Source organism: Phragmites australis, chromosome 15 (genome assembly GCF_958298935.1).
Source record: "Phragmites australis chromosome 15, lpPhrAust1.1, whole genome shotgun sequence".
Classification (NCBI taxonomy): domain Eukaryota; kingdom Viridiplantae; phylum Streptophyta; class Magnoliopsida; order Poales; family Poaceae; genus Phragmites; species Phragmites australis.
In genome coordinates, this window is record NC_084935.1 from 13,303,628 (window position 1) to 13,313,105 (window position 9,478).

At 55.2% G+C, this 9,478-nt stretch overlaps 26 non-coding genes across 26 annotated transcripts; all 26 read right to left on the minus strand.

Moving 5' to 3' along the window:
- Positions 1 to 186: 186 nt before the first annotated feature.
- Positions 187 to 305, minus strand: LOC133894283 (5S ribosomal RNA). The gene has a single exon (XR_009905090.1). It is a non-coding gene; the product is annotated as a 5S ribosomal RNA (ribosomal RNA).
- A 210-nt stretch (positions 306 to 515) lies between these two features.
- Positions 516 to 634, minus strand: LOC133894284 (5S ribosomal RNA). The gene has a single exon (XR_009905091.1). It is a non-coding gene; the product is annotated as a 5S ribosomal RNA (ribosomal RNA).
- Positions 635 to 844: 210 nt separating this feature from the next.
- LOC133894285 (5S ribosomal RNA) lies at positions 845 to 963 on the minus strand. The gene has a single exon (XR_009905092.1). It is a non-coding gene; the product is annotated as a 5S ribosomal RNA (ribosomal RNA).
- A 211-nt stretch (positions 964 to 1,174) lies between these two features.
- LOC133894101 (5S ribosomal RNA) lies at positions 1,175 to 1,293 on the minus strand. Its single transcript, XR_009904918.1, has one exon. It is a non-coding gene; the product is annotated as a 5S ribosomal RNA (ribosomal RNA).
- Positions 1,294 to 1,504: 211 nt separating this feature from the next.
- On the minus strand, positions 1,505 to 1,623 carry LOC133894286 (5S ribosomal RNA). The gene has a single exon (XR_009905093.1). It is a non-coding gene; the product is annotated as a 5S ribosomal RNA (ribosomal RNA).
- Positions 1,624 to 1,835: 212 nt separating this feature from the next.
- On the minus strand, positions 1,836 to 1,954 carry LOC133894287 (5S ribosomal RNA). Its single transcript, XR_009905094.1, has one exon. It is a non-coding gene; the product is annotated as a 5S ribosomal RNA (ribosomal RNA).
- A 211-nt stretch (positions 1,955 to 2,165) lies between these two features.
- Positions 2,166 to 2,284, minus strand: LOC133894289 (5S ribosomal RNA). The gene has a single exon (XR_009905095.1). It is a non-coding gene; the product is annotated as a 5S ribosomal RNA (ribosomal RNA).
- A 211-nt stretch (positions 2,285 to 2,495) lies between these two features.
- Positions 2,496 to 2,614, minus strand: LOC133894290 (5S ribosomal RNA). Its single transcript, XR_009905096.1, has one exon. It is a non-coding gene; the product is annotated as a 5S ribosomal RNA (ribosomal RNA).
- A 210-nt stretch (positions 2,615 to 2,824) lies between these two features.
- Positions 2,825 to 2,943, minus strand: LOC133894292 (5S ribosomal RNA). The gene has a single exon (XR_009905098.1). It is a non-coding gene; the product is annotated as a 5S ribosomal RNA (ribosomal RNA).
- Positions 2,944 to 3,153: 210 nt separating this feature from the next.
- Positions 3,154 to 3,272, minus strand: LOC133894293 (5S ribosomal RNA). The gene has a single exon (XR_009905099.1). It is a non-coding gene; the product is annotated as a 5S ribosomal RNA (ribosomal RNA).
- A 210-nt stretch (positions 3,273 to 3,482) lies between these two features.
- On the minus strand, positions 3,483 to 3,601 carry LOC133894294 (5S ribosomal RNA). Its single transcript, XR_009905100.1, has one exon. It is a non-coding gene; the product is annotated as a 5S ribosomal RNA (ribosomal RNA).
- A 210-nt stretch (positions 3,602 to 3,811) lies between these two features.
- LOC133893912 (5S ribosomal RNA) lies at positions 3,812 to 3,930 on the minus strand. Its single transcript, XR_009904739.1, has one exon. It is a non-coding gene; the product is annotated as a 5S ribosomal RNA (ribosomal RNA).
- Positions 3,931 to 4,139: 209 nt separating this feature from the next.
- On the minus strand, positions 4,140 to 4,258 carry LOC133894295 (5S ribosomal RNA). The gene has a single exon (XR_009905101.1). It is a non-coding gene; the product is annotated as a 5S ribosomal RNA (ribosomal RNA).
- Positions 4,259 to 4,469: 211 nt separating this feature from the next.
- Positions 4,470 to 4,588, minus strand: LOC133894296 (5S ribosomal RNA). Its single transcript, XR_009905102.1, has one exon. It is a non-coding gene; the product is annotated as a 5S ribosomal RNA (ribosomal RNA).
- Positions 4,589 to 4,799: 211 nt separating this feature from the next.
- LOC133894298 (5S ribosomal RNA) lies at positions 4,800 to 4,918 on the minus strand. The gene has a single exon (XR_009905104.1). It is a non-coding gene; the product is annotated as a 5S ribosomal RNA (ribosomal RNA).
- Positions 4,919 to 5,129: 211 nt separating this feature from the next.
- On the minus strand, positions 5,130 to 5,248 carry LOC133894102 (5S ribosomal RNA). Its single transcript, XR_009904919.1, has one exon. It is a non-coding gene; the product is annotated as a 5S ribosomal RNA (ribosomal RNA).
- A 211-nt stretch (positions 5,249 to 5,459) lies between these two features.
- On the minus strand, positions 5,460 to 5,578 carry LOC133894299 (5S ribosomal RNA). The gene has a single exon (XR_009905105.1). It is a non-coding gene; the product is annotated as a 5S ribosomal RNA (ribosomal RNA).
- A 211-nt stretch (positions 5,579 to 5,789) lies between these two features.
- LOC133894300 (5S ribosomal RNA) lies at positions 5,790 to 5,908 on the minus strand. The gene has a single exon (XR_009905106.1). It is a non-coding gene; the product is annotated as a 5S ribosomal RNA (ribosomal RNA).
- Positions 5,909 to 6,119: 211 nt separating this feature from the next.
- Positions 6,120 to 6,238, minus strand: LOC133894301 (5S ribosomal RNA). Its single transcript, XR_009905107.1, has one exon. It is a non-coding gene; the product is annotated as a 5S ribosomal RNA (ribosomal RNA).
- A 211-nt stretch (positions 6,239 to 6,449) lies between these two features.
- LOC133894302 (5S ribosomal RNA) lies at positions 6,450 to 6,568 on the minus strand. The gene has a single exon (XR_009905108.1). It is a non-coding gene; the product is annotated as a 5S ribosomal RNA (ribosomal RNA).
- A 209-nt stretch (positions 6,569 to 6,777) lies between these two features.
- On the minus strand, positions 6,778 to 6,896 carry LOC133893928 (5S ribosomal RNA). Its single transcript, XR_009904754.1, has one exon. It is a non-coding gene; the product is annotated as a 5S ribosomal RNA (ribosomal RNA).
- Positions 6,897 to 7,106: 210 nt separating this feature from the next.
- On the minus strand, positions 7,107 to 7,225 carry LOC133894304 (5S ribosomal RNA). The gene has a single exon (XR_009905110.1). It is a non-coding gene; the product is annotated as a 5S ribosomal RNA (ribosomal RNA).
- Positions 7,226 to 7,435: 210 nt separating this feature from the next.
- Positions 7,436 to 7,554, minus strand: LOC133894305 (5S ribosomal RNA). The gene has a single exon (XR_009905111.1). It is a non-coding gene; the product is annotated as a 5S ribosomal RNA (ribosomal RNA).
- A 209-nt stretch (positions 7,555 to 7,763) lies between these two features.
- LOC133894306 (5S ribosomal RNA) lies at positions 7,764 to 7,882 on the minus strand. Its single transcript, XR_009905112.1, has one exon. It is a non-coding gene; the product is annotated as a 5S ribosomal RNA (ribosomal RNA).
- Positions 7,883 to 8,093: 211 nt separating this feature from the next.
- LOC133894307 (5S ribosomal RNA) lies at positions 8,094 to 8,212 on the minus strand. Its single transcript, XR_009905113.1, has one exon. It is a non-coding gene; the product is annotated as a 5S ribosomal RNA (ribosomal RNA).
- Positions 8,213 to 8,423: 211 nt separating this feature from the next.
- On the minus strand, positions 8,424 to 8,542 carry LOC133894308 (5S ribosomal RNA). The gene has a single exon (XR_009905114.1). It is a non-coding gene; the product is annotated as a 5S ribosomal RNA (ribosomal RNA).
- Between the last annotated feature and the right edge of the window lie 936 nt (positions 8,543 to 9,478).

A 9,478-nucleotide genomic window follows, 5' to 3' on the forward strand; every position in this document is an offset into this window, starting at 1 on the left:
TTATGCACGCCTTCCGCGCCGCCTCCCCGGCGCGCGTGGGCCCCACGTCCTGCCGCGCGGTGTCGCCCCGCTTCCCGGTGCACCGCCGAACTCGAGCCGGTTGCGCAAAAAAAAAAAAAGAAAAAAAGTTACAAATAAAATGAATTCAACGAGGCGGATGAACGCGAGGAAAATTAAGCAAAAAGGGGAATGCAACACGAGGACTTCCCAGGAGGTCACCCATCCTAGTACTACTCTCGCCCAAGCACGCTTAACTTCGGAGTTCTGATGGGATCCGGTGCTTTAGTGCTGGTATGATCGCATCCGACATACTCTGCCTCCTCCTCCCCCTTATGCACGCCTTCCGCGCCGCCTCCCCGGCGCGCGTGGGCCCCACGTCCTGCCGCGCGGTGTCGCCCCGCTTCCCGGTGCACCGCCGAACTCGAGCCGGTTGCGCAAAAAAAAAAAAGAAAAAAAGTTACAAATAAAATGAATTCAACGAGGCGGATGAACGCGAGGAAAATTAAGCAAAAAGGGGAATGCAACACGAGGACTTCCCAGGAGGTCACCCATCCTAGTACTACTCTCGCCCAAGCACGCTTAACTTCGGAGTTCTGATGGGATCCGGTGCTTTAGTGCTGGTATGATCGCATCCGACATACTCTGCCTCCTCCTCCCCCTTATGCACGCCTTCCGCGCCGCCTCCCCGGCGCGCGTGGGCCCCACGTCCTGCCACGCGGTGTCGCCCCGCTTCCCGGTGCACCGCCGAACTCGAGCCGGTTGCGCAAAAAAAAAAAAGAAAAAAAGTTACAAATAAAATGAATTCAACGAGGCGGATGAACGCGAGGAAAATTAAGCAAAAAGGGGAATGCAACACGAGGACTTCCCAGGAGGTCACCCATCCTAGTACTACTCTCGCCCAAGCACGCTTAACTTCGGAGTTCTGATGGGATCCGGTGCTTTAGTGCTGGTATGATCGCATCCGACATACTCTGCCTCCTCCTCCCCCTTATGCACGCCTTCCGCGCCGCCTCCCCGGCGCGCGTGGGCCCCACGTCCTGCCGCGCGGTGTCGCCCCGCTTCCCGGTGCACCGCCGAACTCGAGCCGGTTGCGCAAAAAAAAAAAAAGAAAAAAAGTTACAAATAAAATGAATTCAACGAGGCGGATGAACGCGAGGAAAATTAAGCAAAAAGGGGAATGCAACACGAGGACTTCCCAGGAGGTCACCCATCCTAGTACTACTCTCGCCCAAGCACGCTTAACTTCGGAGTTCTGATGGGATACGGTGCTTTAGTGCTGGTATGATCGCATCCGACATACTCTGCCTCCTCCTCCCCCTTATGCACGCCTTCCGCGCCGCCTCCCCGGCGCGCGTGGGCCCCACGTCCTGCCGCGCGGTGTCGCCCCGCTTCCCGGTGCACCGCCGAACTCGAGCCGGTTGCGCAAAAAAAAAAAAAGAAAAAAAGTTACAAATAAAATGAATTCAACGAGGCGGATGAACGCGAGGAAAATTAAGCAAAAAGGGGAATGCAACACGAGGACTTCCCAGGAGGTCACCCATCCTAGTACTACTCTCGCCCAAGCACGCTTAACTTCGGAGTTCTGATGGGATCCGGTGCTTTAGTGCTGGTATGATCGCATCCGACATACTCTGCCTCCTCCTCCCCCTTATGCACGCCTTCCGCGCCGCCTCCCCGGCGCGCGTGGGCCCCACGTCCTGCCGCGCGGTGTCGCCCCGCTTCCCGGTGCACCGCCGAACTCGAGCCGGTTGCGCAAAAAAAAAAAAAAGAAAAAAAGTTACAAATAAAATGAATTCAACGAGGCGGATGAACGCGAGGAAAATTAAGCAAAAAGGGGAATGCAACACGAGGACTTCCCAGGAGGTCACCCATCCTAGTACTACTCTCGCCCAAGCACGCTTAACTTCGGAGTTCTGATGGGATCCGGTGCTTTAGTGCTGGTATGATCGCATCCGACATACTCTGCCTCCTCCTCCCCCTTATGCACGCCTTCCGCGCCGCCTCCCCGGCGCGCGTGGGCCCCACGTCCTGCCGCGCGGTGTCGCCCCGCTTCCCGGTGCACCGCCGAACTCGAGCCGGTTGCGCAAAAAAAAAAAAAGAAAAAAAGTTACAAATAAAATGAATTCAACGAGGCGGATGAACGCGAGGAAAATTAAGCAAAAAGGGGAATGCAACACGAGGACTTCCCAGGAGGTCACCCATCCTAGTACTACTCTCGCCCAAGCACGCTTAACTTCGGAGTTCTGATGGGATCCGGTGCTTTAGTGCTGGTATGATCGCATCCGACATACTCTGCCTCCTCCTCCCCCTTATGCACGCCTTCCGCGCCGCCTCCCCGGCGCGCGTGGGCCCCACGTCCTGCCGCGCGGTGTCGCCCCGCTTCCCGGTGCACCGCCGAACTCGAGCCGGTTGCGCAAAAAGAAAAAAAGAAAAAAGGTTACAAATAAAATGAATTCAACGAGGCGGATGAACGCGAGGAAAATTAAGCAAAAAGGGGAATGCAACACGAGGACTTCCCAGGAGGTCACCCATCCTAGTACTACTCTCGCCCAAGCACGCTTAACTTCGGAGTTCTGATGGGATCCGGTGCTTTAGTGCTGGTATGATCGCATCCGACATACTCTGCCTCCTCCTCCCCCTTATGCACGCCTTCCGCGCCGCCTCCCCGGCGCGCGTGGGCCCCACGTCCTGCCGCGCGGTGTCGCCCCGCTTCCCGGTGCACCGCCGAACTCGAGCCGGTTGCGCAAAAAAAAAAAAGAAAAAAAGTTACAAATAAAATGAATTCAACGAGGCGGATGAACGCGAGGAAAATTAAGCAAAAAGGGGAATGCAACACGAGGACTTCCCAGGAGGTCACCCATCCTAGTACTACTCTCGCCCAAGCACGCTTAACTTCGGAGTTCTGATGGGATCCGGTGCTTTAGTGCTGGTATGATCGCATCCGACATACTCTGCCTCCTCCTCCCCCTTATGCACGCCTTCCGCGCCGCCTCCCCGGCGCGCGTGGGCCCCACGTCCTGCCGCGCGGTGTCGCCCCGCTTCCCGGTGCACCGCCGAACTCGAGCGGTTGCGCAAAAAAAAAAAAAGAAAAAAAGTTACAAATAAAATGAATTCAACGAGGCGGATGAACGCGAGGAAAATTAAGCAAAAAGGGGAATGCAACACGAGGACTTCCCAGGAGGTCACCCATCCTAGTACTACTCTCGCCCAAGCACGCTTAACTTCGGAGTTCTGATGGGATCCGGTGCTTTAGTGCTGGTATGATCGCATCCGACATACTCTGCCTCCTCCTCCCCCTTATGCACGCCTTCCGCGCCGCCTCCCCGGCGCGCGTGGGCCCCACGTCCTGCCGCGCGGTGTCGCCCCGCTTCCCGGTGCACCGCCGAACTCGAGCCGGTTGCGCAAAAAAAAAAAAGAAAAAAAGTTACAAATAGAATGAATTCAACGAGGCGGATGAACGCGAGGAAAATTAAGCAAAAAGGGGAATGCAACACGAGGACTTCCCAGGAGGTCACCCATCCTAGTACTACTCTCGCCCAAGCACGCTTAACTTCGGAGTTCTGATGGGATCCGGTGCTTTAGTGCTGGTATGATCGCATCCGACATACTCTGCCTCCTCCTCCCCCTTATGCACGCCTTCCGCGCCGCCTCCCCGGCGCGCGTGGGCCCCACGTCCTGCCGCGCGGTGTCGCCCCGCTTCCCGGTGCACCGCCGAACTCGAGCCGGTTGCGCAAAAAAAAAAAAGAAAAAAAGTTACAAATAAAATGAATTCAACGAGGCGGATGAACGCGAGGAAAATTAAGCAAAAAGGGGAATGCAACACGAGGACTTCCCAGGAGGTCACCCATCCTAGTACTACTCTCGCCCAAGCACGCTTAACTTCAGAGTTCTGATGGGATCCGGTGCTTTAGTGCTGGTATGATCGCATCCGACATACTCTGCCTCCTCCTCCCCCTTATGCACGCCTTCCGCGCCGCCTCCCCGGCGCGCGTGGGCCCCACGTCCTGCCACGCGGTGTCGCCCCGCTTCCCGGTGCACCGCCGAACTCGAGCCGGTTGCGCAAAAAAAAAAAGAAAAAAAGTTACAAATAAAATGAATTCAACGAGGCGGATGAACGCGAGGAAAATTAAGCAAAAAGGGGAATGCAACACGAGGACTTCCCAGGAGGTCACCCATCCTAGTACTACTCTCGCCCAAGCACGCTTAACTTCGGAGTTCTGATGGGATCCGGTGCTTTAGTGCTGGTATGATCGCATCCGACATACTCTGCCTCCTCCTCCCCCTTATGCACGCCTTCCGCGCCGCCTCCCCGGCGCGCGTGGGCCCCACGTCCTGCCGCGCGGTGTCGCCCCGCTTCCCGGTGCACCGCCGAACTCGAGCCGGTTGCGCAAAAAAAGAAAAAGAAAAAAAGTTACAAATAAAATGAATTCAACGAGGCGGATGAACGCGAGGAAAATTAAGCAAAAAGGGGAATGCAACACGAGGACTTCCCAGGAGGTCACCCATCCTAGTACTACTCTCGCCCAAGCACGCTTAACTTCGGAGTTCTGATGGGATCCGGTGCTTTAGTGCTGGTATGATCGCATCCGACATACTCTGCCTCCTCCTCCCCCTTATGCACGCCTTCCGCGCCGCCTCCCCGGCGCGCGTGGGCCCCACGTCCTGCCGCGCGGTGTCGCCCCGCTTCCCGGTGCACCGCCGAACTCGAGCCGGTTGCGCAAAAAAAAAAAAAGAAAAAAAGTTACAAATAAAATGAATTCAACGAGGCGGATGAACGCGAGGAAAATTAAGCAAAAAGGGGAATGCAACACGAGGACTTCCCAGGAGGTCACCCATCCTAGTACTACTCTCGCCCAAGCACGCTTAACTTCGGAGTTCTGATGGGATCCGGTGCTTTAGTGCTGGTATGATCGCATCCGACATACTCTGCCTCCTCCTCCCCCTTATGCACGCCTTCCGCGCCGCCTCCCCGGCGCGCGTGGGCCCCACGTCCTGCCGCGCGGTGTCGCCCCGCTTCCCGGTGCACCGCCGAACTCGAGCCGGTTGCGCAAAAAAAAAAAAAGAAAAAAAGTTACAAATAAAATGAATTCAACGAGGCGGATGAACGCGAGGAAAATTAAGCAAAAAGGGGAATGCAACACGAGGACTTCCCAGGAGGTCACCCATCCTAGTACTACTCTCGCCCAAGCACGCTTAACTTCGGAGTTCTGATGGGATACGGTGCTTTAGTGCTGGTATGATCGCATCCGACATACTCTGCCTCCTCCTCCCCCTTATGCACGCCTTCCGCGCCGCCTCCCCGGCGCGCGTGGGCCCCACGTCCTGCCGCGCGGTGTCGCCCCGCTTCCCGGTGCACCGCCGAACTCGAGCCGGTTGCGCAAAAAAAAAAAAAGAAAAAAAGTTACAAATAAAATGAATTCAACGAGGCGGATGAACGCGAGGAAAATTAAGCAAAAAGGGGAATGCAACACGAGGACTTCCCAGGAGGTCACCCATCCTAGTACTACTCTCGCCCAAGCACGCTTAACTTCGGAGTTCTGATGGGATCCGGTGCTTTAGTGCTGGTATGATCGCATCCGACATACTCTGCCTCCTCCTCCCCCTTATGCACGCCTTCCGCGCCGCCTCCCCGGCGCGCGTGGGCCCCACGTCCTGCCGCGCGGTGTCGCCCCGCTTCCCGGTGCACCGCCGAACTCGAGCCGGTTGCGCAAAAAAAAAAAAAGAAAAAAAGTTACAAATAAAATGAATTCAACGAGGCGGATGAACGCGAGGAAAATTAAGCAAAAAGGGGAATGCAACACGAGGACTTCCCAGGAGGTCACCCATCCTAGTACTACTCTCGCCCAAGCACGCTTAACTTCGGAGTTCTGATGGGATCCGGTGCTTTAGTGCTGGTATGATCGCATCCGACATACTCTGCCTCCTCCTCCCCCTTATGCACGCCTTCCGCGCCGCCTCCCCGGCGCGCGTGGGCCCCACGTCCTGCCGCGCGGTGTCGCCCCGCTTCCCGGTGCACCGCCGAACTCGAGCCGGTTGCGCAAAAAAAAAAAAAGAAAAAAAGTTACAAATAAAATGAATTCAACGAGGCGGATGAACGCGAGGAAAATTAAGCAAAAAGGGGAATGCAACACGAGGACTTCCCAGGAGGTCACCCATCCTAGTACTACTCTCGCCCAAGCACGCTTAACTTCGGAGTTCTGATGGGATCCGGTGCTTTAGTGCTGGTATGATCGCATCCGACATACTCTGCCTCCTCCTCCCCCTTATGCACGCCTTCCGCGCCGCCTCCCCGGCGCGCGTGGGCCCCACGTCCTGCCGCGCGGTGTCGCCCCGCTTCCCGGTGCACCGCCGAACTCGAGCCGGTTGCGCAAAAAGAAAAAAAGAAAAAAAGTTACAAATAAAATGAATTCAACGAGGCGGATGAACGCGAGGAAAATTAAGCAAAAAGGGGAATGCAACACGAGGACTTCCCAGGAGGTCACCCATCCTAGTACTACTCTCGCCCAAGCACGCTTAACTTCGGAGTTCTGATGGGATCCGGTGCTTTAGTGCTGGTATGATCGCATCCGACATACTCTGCCTCCTCCTCCCCCTTATGCACGCCTTCCGCGCCGCCTCCCCGGCGCGCGTGGGCCCCACGTCCTGCCGCGCGGTGTCGCCCCGCTTCCCGGTGCACCGCCGAACTCGAGCGGTTGCGCAAAAAAAAAAAAGAAAAAAAGTTACAAATAAAATGAATTCAACGAGGCGGATGAACGCGAGGAAAATTAAGCAAAAAGGGGAATGCAACACGAGGACTTCCCAGGAGGTCATCCATCCTAGTACTACTCTCGCCCAAGCACGCTTAACTTCGGAGTTCTGATGGGATCCGGTGCTTTAGTGCTGGTATGATCGCATCCGACATACTCTGCCTCCTCCTCCCCCTTATGCACGCCTTCCGCGCCGCCTCCCCGGCGCGCGTGGGCCCCACGTCCTGCCGCGCGGTGTCGCCCCGCTTCCCGGTGCACCGCCGAACTCGAGCCGGTTGCGCAAAAAAAAAAAAGAAAAAAAGTTACAAATAGAATGAATTCAACGAGGCGGATGAACGCGAGGAAAATTAAGCAAAAAGGGGAATGCAACACGAGGACTTCCCAGGAGGTCACCCATCCTAGTACTACTCTCGCCCAAGCACGCTTAACTTCGGAGTTCTGATGGGATCCGGTGCTTTAGTGCTGGTATGATCGCATCCGACATACTCTGCCTCCTCCTCCCCCTTATGCACGCCTTCCGCGCCGCCTCCCCGGCGCGCGTGGGCCCCACGTCCTGCCGCGCGGTGTCGCCCCGCTTCCCGGTGCACCGCCGAACTCGAGCCGGTTGCGCAAAAAAAAAAAAGAAAAAAAGTTACAAATAAAATGAATTCAACGAGGCGGATGAACGCGAGGAAAATTAAGCAAAAAGGGGAATGCAACACGAGGACTTCCCAGGAGGTCACCCATCCTAGTACTACTCTCGCCCAAGCACGCTTAACTTCGGAGTTCTGATGGGATCCGGTGCTTTAGTGCTGGTATGATCGCATCCGACATACTCTGCCTCCTCCTCCCCCTTATGCACGCCTTCCGCGCCGCCTCCCCGGCGCGCGTGGGCCCCACGTCCTGCCGCGCGGTGTCGCCCCGCTTCCCGGTGCACCGCCGAACTCGAGCCGGTTGCGCAAAAAAAAAAAGAAAAAAAGTTACAAATAAAATGAATTCAACGAGGCGGATGAACGCGAGGAAAATTAAGCAAAAAGGGGAATGCAACACGAGGACTTCCCAGGAGGTCACCCATCCTAGTACTACTCTCGCCCAAGCACGCTTAACTTCGGAGTTCTGATGGGATCCGGTGCTTTAGTGCTGGTATGATCGCATCCGACATACTCTGCCTCCTCCTCCCCCTTATGCACGCCTTCCGCGCCGCCTCCCCGGCGCGCGTGGGCCCCACGTCCTGCCGCGCGGTGTCGCCCCGCTTCCCGGTGCACCGCCGAACTCGAGCCGGTTGCGCAAAAAAAGAAAAAGAAAAAAAGTTACAAATAAAATGAATTCAACGAGGCGGATGAACGCGAGGAAAATTAAGCAAAAAGGGGAATGCAACACGAGGACTTCCCAGGAGGTCACCCATCCTAGTACTACTCTCGCCCAAGCACGCTTAACTTCGGAGTTCTGATGGGATCCGGTGCTTTAGTGCTGGTATGATCGCATCCGACATACTCTGCCTCCTCCTCCCCCTTATGCACGCCTTCCGCGCCGCCTCCCCGGCGCGCGTGGGCCCCACGTCCTGCCGCGCGGTGTCGCCCCGCTTCCCGGTGCACCGCCGAACTCGAGCCGGTTGCGCAAAAAAAGAAAAAGAAAAAAAGTTACAAATAAAATGAATTCAACGAGGCGGATGAACGCGAGGAAAATTAAGCAAAAAGGGGAATGCAACACGAGGACTTCCCAGGAGGTCACCCATCCTAGTACTACTCTCGCCCAAGCACGCTTAACTTCGGAGTTCTGATGGGATCCGGTGCTTTAGTGCTGGTATGATCGCATCCGACATACTCTGCCTCCTCCTCCCCCTTATGCACGCCTTCCGCGCCGCCTCCCCGGCGCGCGTGGGCCCCACGTCCTGCCGCGCGGTGTCGCCCCGCTTCCCGGTGCACCGCCGAACTCGAGCCGGTTGCGCAAAAAAAGAAAAAGAAAAAAAGTTACAAATAAAATGAATTCAACGAGGCGGATGAACGCGAGGAAAATTAAGCAAAAAGGGGAATGCAACACGAGGACTTGTGAGGAACCGTCCAAATAGTATTCTAATTAATCATCAGGAGGATCATTATTCATAATCACAACCTCGACGATTAACCAGAATACCATTCCGGTAGTCCCGGCACGTGTTTTGTGCCCAGGATCGGAACACATGCCTTCCAACTCAGATATCACAACACAGTTTAATAGAGAGCAAATAATTAAACTGGATTACCATTGTTAAACAAGCAACTGCTTCCACAATTTACAACAAAATAGGAACAACAACAACTACTACGCAGCGGAAGAAAAACCTATACAACAAAAGAGTATGGAGCCGTATGCCCTTAGGCTCCATACCAAAAGCGCCGGAGTTCGGAGTAGAAGGTGCTACTCCTGCCCGCCACCCTGATCGGCAGGCACAAAGTAGCCGAACACTGCCTCTTCTTCGCCGACCTGCGAACCTGGAAGCAACTTAAGGGCAGCACCCTTAGTACGAAGGTACTAGCAAGTCTTACACAGTATGAGTATATATATTCTCGACTCCAAGGATCATGCATTTAAAGCTGTAGCAAGGATTAAGACATGTTTAAGTTTATTAAGCAGTAAGCAACCTAGACTCTAGGTGAAAGCCACTGACTTAACCAACCACCGACTCAAACCCTGCCAACCAACTGATCAAAACAGATATATAACAACAAGTGTATAAAAGCAAACCATTCCCACCAAACCACCAACCACATACC